This window comes from Mizuhopecten yessoensis, unplaced genomic scaffold (assembly GCF_002113885.1).
Source record: "Mizuhopecten yessoensis strain PY_sf001 unplaced genomic scaffold, ASM211388v2 scaffold11023, whole genome shotgun sequence".
NCBI lineage: Eukaryota > Metazoa > Mollusca > Bivalvia > Pectinida > Pectinidae > Mizuhopecten > Mizuhopecten yessoensis.
Genome location: NW_018408840.1, coordinates 407,259 through 413,706, shown reverse-complemented (window position 1 = coordinate 413,706; position 6,448 = coordinate 407,259).

Below are 6,448 nucleotides of genomic sequence, written 5' to 3'. Positions count from 1 at the left end.
TTACCTGTAGGTTGTTGTACAGTATGACTTACCTGTAGGTTGTTGTACAGTATGACGTACCTGTAGGTTGTAGTACAGTAAGACTTACCTGTAGGTTGTAGTACAGTAAGACTTACCTGTAGATTGTAGTACAGTATGACTTTCCTGTAGGTTGTAGTACTGTATGACTTACCAAGTAGGTTGTAGTACAGTATGATTTACCTGTAGGTTGTTGTACAGTATGACTTACCTGTAGGTTGTTGTACAGTATGACGTACCTGTAGGTTGTAGTACAGTAAGACTTACCTGTAGGTTGTAGTACAGTATGAGTTTCCTGTAGGTTGTAGTACAGTATGAGGTACCTGTAGGTTGTAGTACAGTATGACTTACCAAGTAGGTTGTAGTAGAGTATGACTTACCTGTATGTTATAGTACAGTATGACTTACCTATATGTTGTAGTACAGTATGACTTACCTGTAGGTTGTAGTACAGTATGAGTTTCCTGTAGGTTGTAGTACAGTATGAGGTACCTGTAGGTTTGTAGGTTGTAGTACAGTATGAGGTACTGTAGTACAGTAAGACTTACTTGTAGGTTGTAGTACAGTATGACTTTCCTGTAGGTTGTAGTACAGTATGATTTACCTATAGGTTGTAGTACAATATGACGTACCTGTATGTTGTAGTACAGTAAGACTGACCGGTAGGCTGTAGTACTGTAAGACTGACCGGTAGGCTGTAGTACTGTAAGACTGACCGGTAGGCTGTGGCACTGTAAGACTGACCGGTAGTTTGTAGTACAGTATGACGTACCTGTATGTTGTAGTGCAGTATGACTTACTTATAGGTTGAAGTACAGTATGACTTTACTATAGGTTGTAGTACTGTAAGACTGACCGGTAGGTTGTAGTACAGTATGACTTACCTGTAGGTTGTAGTACAGTATGACTTACCTGTAGGTTGAGGTACAGTATGACTTACCTGTAGGTTGTAGTATAGTATGACTTATCTGTAGGTTGTAGTACAGTATGACTTACCTGTAGGTTGTTGTATAGTATGACTTACCTGTAGGTTGTTGTGTAGTATGACTTACCTGTAGGTTGTAGTACAGTATGACTTACTTGTAGGTTGTAGTACAGTATGACTTACCTATAGGTTGTAGTATAGTATGACTTACTTGTAGGTTGTAGTACAGTATGACTTACCTATTTGTTGTAGTACAGTATGACTTACCTGTAGGTTATAGTACAGTATGACTTACCTGTAGATTCTAATGCAGTTTGACTTATACGAAACACTTGTGCAATTGGCAATGTATTTAATGATGTATTCAGTGTCTACCTACATTGTCAATATGAAAGCATTCATTACATCATTTGAAGGGAAAGACACTTTTTAATAATCAGATATTCACTACAATAAAATATAAACACAATATTATTCTTCCCATCTGCCTTCATTCTATTCTCCCCTATAATTCGGTTACTCGTGTTGTGATTTATCCGAATATATCAAGTCGATTAATTATGAAACTAATATTTATATATGTGTACAGTCCATAGTAATTCTATAATAGAATCTTTCACCCCCTTGGGGGTGAGATAGGAGAATCTCAACCCGAGGGGGATGATTCTTAAGTTGCCAAACACGAGACTTTGCCGAGTGTTTGGCAACTAAAGAATCTTTCCCCGAGGGTTGAAATTCCACTATCTCACCCACAAGGGGGTGAATGATTCTTTTTCTCTTACCTGTTCTTTCATTGTGTATCATATGCACAATGTAATGATAACGTTATATGCCAAATTCAGGGTTGACGTGACGTTGATGGATTGTTGACGCGACGTCATTGTATTGTTAAAGTGACGTCATGCCATTGTTAGGAATAGGGGAATACCCCCGTCTCAACCCTAGAGTGAGACAAGGAAATATCACACCGGTAAGAAGCGGATACTACTGTCCAGGGTAAGAGAATTCGGTATATTTCCCCGTATATCATGCATGTGTTTCTATAATTTTTTTCTCATTTTCAGTTGTATTTATATATGTATAACATGTTATAAACTATAGATAAGCTGATGATATGATACTATGATCCATATTAAATTGTACGAGAAGTAGTGAAAAACAATTTACCCTTTCTTTGATTTGATGCGTTGTTTTTCCGGATTTCCTGTGAGGACATATTTATCAAAAGCTGCCCAAAAACACTCCATGAGGAACCGGACTTATACTGTTGATATACTTGCAACAATGGACTATTTAAATACACTTGCTGTAGCAGATGGCATTCCTTATATGTCATTAATATATTTATTGATATTGATATTGATTAATATTCATCATTATGTATTAAACGTTACAATATTGGAATTTAAACATTGAAACTGCATATCAACATAATATTTTTCTTGTAGATATAGATTAAGTTATTGAGACAAGCAATCTGAGGCAATCAACATACATCAGAGCCGCTTACGTTTATCGCTATCCGTTTATCGCGATCCAAAGGGTTAAACCGGTTGGATCAGAGTTGTTACTTTATGATATAAGATCAGACCTAGTCATCTGATGCTGCTTTTATGCGAGCCTTGAAGAAGCATTGCACGACCTTCATAAACGTTTGCAGGCCTGCAAGGATTTATACCCGAAAGTATTACAGTTTGACTTACCTGTAGGTTGTAGTACTGTAAGACTTACCGGTAGGCAGCTGTAGTATAGTAAAACTTACCGATAGGCTGTAGTACAGTAAGACTTACCGGTAGGTTATAGTACAGAAAGACTTACCGGTAGGTTGTAGTACAGTGTGACTTAACTATAGGTTGTAGTGCAGTATGACTTACCTGTATGTTGAAGTACAGTATGACTTACCTGTAGGTTGTAGTACAGTATGACTTACTTGTAGGTTGTAGTACAGTAAGAATTACCTGTAGGTTGTAGTACAGTATGACTTTCCTGTAGGTTGTAGTACAGTATGATTTACCTGTATGTTGTAGTACAGTATGACTTTCCTGTAGGTTGTTGTACAGTATGACGTACCTGTATGTTGTAGTACAGTATGACTTACTTGTAGGTTGTAGTACAGTATGACTTTCCTGTAGGTTGTAGTACAGTATGACTTACCAAGTAGGTTGTAGTACAGTATGACTTACCTGTATGTTATAGTACAGTATGACTTACCTATATGTTGTAGGACAGTATGACTTACCAAGTAGGGTGTAGTACAGTATGACTTACCTGTATGTTGTAGTACAGTATGACTTACTTGTAGGTTGTAGTACAGTATGACTTACCTGTACGTTATAGTACAGTATGACTTACCTATAGGTAGTACAGTATGACTTACCTGTATGTTGTTGTACAGTATGAATTACCTGTATGTTGTAGTACAGTATGACTTACTTGTAGGTTGTAGTACAGTAAGAATTACCTGTAGGTTGTAGAACAGGATGAATTTCCTTTAGGTTGTAGTACAGTATGACTTACTTGTAGGTTGTTGTATAGTATGAAGTACAGTATGACTTACTTGTAGGTTGTTGTATAGTATGACTTACCTATAGGTTGTTGTACAGTATGACTTACCAAGTAGGTTGTAGTACAGTATGAATTACCTGTATGTTGTAGTACAGTATGACTTTCCTGTAGGTTGTAGTACAGTATGATTTACCTGTAGGTTGTAGTACAGTGTGACTTACCTGTATGTTGTAGTACAGGATAACTTACCAAGTAGATTGTAGTACAGTATCACTTACCTATAGGGTGCAGTACAGTATGACTAACTTGTATGTTGTGGTACAGTATGACTTACCTGTATGTTGTTGTACAGTATGACTTACCTGTATGTTGTAGTACAGTATAACTTACCAAGTAGATTGTAGTACAGTATCACTTACCTATAGGGTGCAGTACAGTATGACTAACTTGTATGTTGTAGTACAGTATGACTTACCTGTAGGTTGTAGTACAGTGTGACTTACCTGTATGTTGTAGTACAGTATGATTTACCCATATGTTATAGTACAGTATGACTTACCTGTAGGTTGTAGTACAGTATGACTTACCAAGTAGGTTGTAGTACAGTATGACTTACTTGTAGATTGTTGTGACTTATCTGTAAGTTATAGTACAGTATAACTTACCTGTAGGTTGTAGTACAGTATGACTTATCTGTATGTTAAAGTACAGTATCACTTACCTGTAGGTTAGAGTACAGTATGACTTACCTGTAGGTTGTAGTACAGTATCACTTACCTATAGGGTGTAGTACAGTATGACTAACCTGTATGTTGTTGTACAGTATGACTTACCTGTATGTTGTAGTACAGTATGACTTACTTGTAGGTTGTTGTATAGTATGACTTACCTATAGGTTGTTGTAGAGTTTGACTTACCAAGTAGGTTGTTGTACAGTATAACTTACCTGTATGTTGTAATACAGTATGACTTACCTATAGGTTGTTGTACAGTATGACTTACCAAGTAGGTTGTTGTACACTATGACTTACCTGTAGGTTGTAGTACAGTATGACTTACCTATAGGTTGTTGTACAGTATGACTTACCAAGTAGGTTGTTGTACACTATGACTTACCTGTAGGTTGTAGTACAGTATCACTTACCTATAGGGTGTAGTGTATGTTGTAGTACAGTATGACTTACCTATATGTTGTGGTACAGTATGACTTACCAAGTAGGTTGTTGTACACTATGACTTACCTGTAGGTTGTAGTACAGTATGACTTACCTGTAGGTTGTTGTATAGGTTGACTTACAGGTTAGTTGTAGTACAGTATGATTTACCGGTAGGTTGTAGTACAGTATGACTTACCTATATGTTGTGGTACAGTATGACTTACCAAGTAGGTTGTTGTACAGTATGACTTACCTGTATGTTGTTGTACAGTATGACTTACCAAGTAGGTTGTATTACAGTATGACTTACTTGTAGGTTGTTGTATAGTATGACTTACCTATAGGTTGTTGTACATTATGACTTACCAAGTAAGTTGTTGTACAGTATGACTTACCAAGTAGGTTGTTGTACAGTATGACTTACCTGTATGTTGTAGCACAGTATGACTTACCAAGTAGGTTGTAGTACAGTATGACTTACCTGTAGGTTGTAGTGTATTATGACTTACCTTTACCTGTAGGTTATAGTATAGTATGACGTACCTGTATGTTGTAGTACAGTATGACTTACCTATAGGTTATAGTACAGTATGACTTACTTGTAGGCTGTAGTATAGTTTGACTTACTTGTAGGTTGTAGTACAGTATGACTTACTTGTAGGTTGTAGTACAGTATGACTTACTTGTAGGCTGTAGTACAGTATGACTTACTTGTAGGCTGTAGTACAGTATGACTTACCTTTACCTGTAGGTTGTAGTACAGTATGACTTACCTGTAGGTTGTAGTACAGTATGACTTACCTATAGGTTGTAGTACAGTATGACTTACCTTTAGGTTGTAGTGCAGTATGACTTACTTGTAGGCTGTAGTTCAGTATGACTTACCTATAGGTTGTAATACAGTATGACTTACTTGTAGGTTGTAGTACAGTATGACTTACTTGTAGGCTGTAGTACAGTATGACTTACTTGTAGGCTGTAGTACAGTATGACTTACCTTTACCTGTAGGTTGTAGTACAGTATGACTTACCTGTAGGTTGTAGTACAGTATGACTTACCTATAGGTTGTAGTACAGTATGACTTACCTTTAGGTTGTAGTGCAGTATGACTTACTTGTAGGCTGTAGTTCAGTATGACTTACCTATAGGTTGTAATACAGTATGACTTACCTGTAGGTTGTAGTACAGTATGACTTACTTGTAGGCTGTAGTACAGCATGACTTACCTTTACCTGTAGGTTGTAGTACAGTATGACTTACCTATAGGTTGTAGTACAGTATGACTTACATGTAGGTTGTAGTACAGTATGACTTACTTGTAGGCTGTAGTACAATATGACTTACGTATATGTTGTAATACAGTATGACTTACCTGTAGGTTGTAGTACAGTATGACTTACTTGTAGGCTGTAGTACAGTATGACTTACCTATAGGTTGTTGTACAGTATGACTGGGGCGGGGGGCAAGCAACAGCGCATGACCTCAGCTGTTGCTCTGATGCCGTTCGAGCTATTGACCTGACCTCGCTGACATCAACAGCAGCTTTTGAACCGCAGGATTGCATTTGTTTGTATACAAAGAAGATTATAAGCAGTAAAGTGCAATGAAGTGGCAGACATACTGCTATAACTATCACCTTGATGGAGTTCATTGCTTAATATTTACATTGACTATTATGTATCATTATTATTTACACCTCTTCTACATCATACAGATCTTTTATGCAAAAATTATATGAATTGCTTATTTAAGTACAACTTTTCTTTTGTAACTAAAGATTGTTACTTGGTGACGCAAGAAAGGGTCACAGCTGAACCCTTTAATGTTCGCTGTAACCTAAA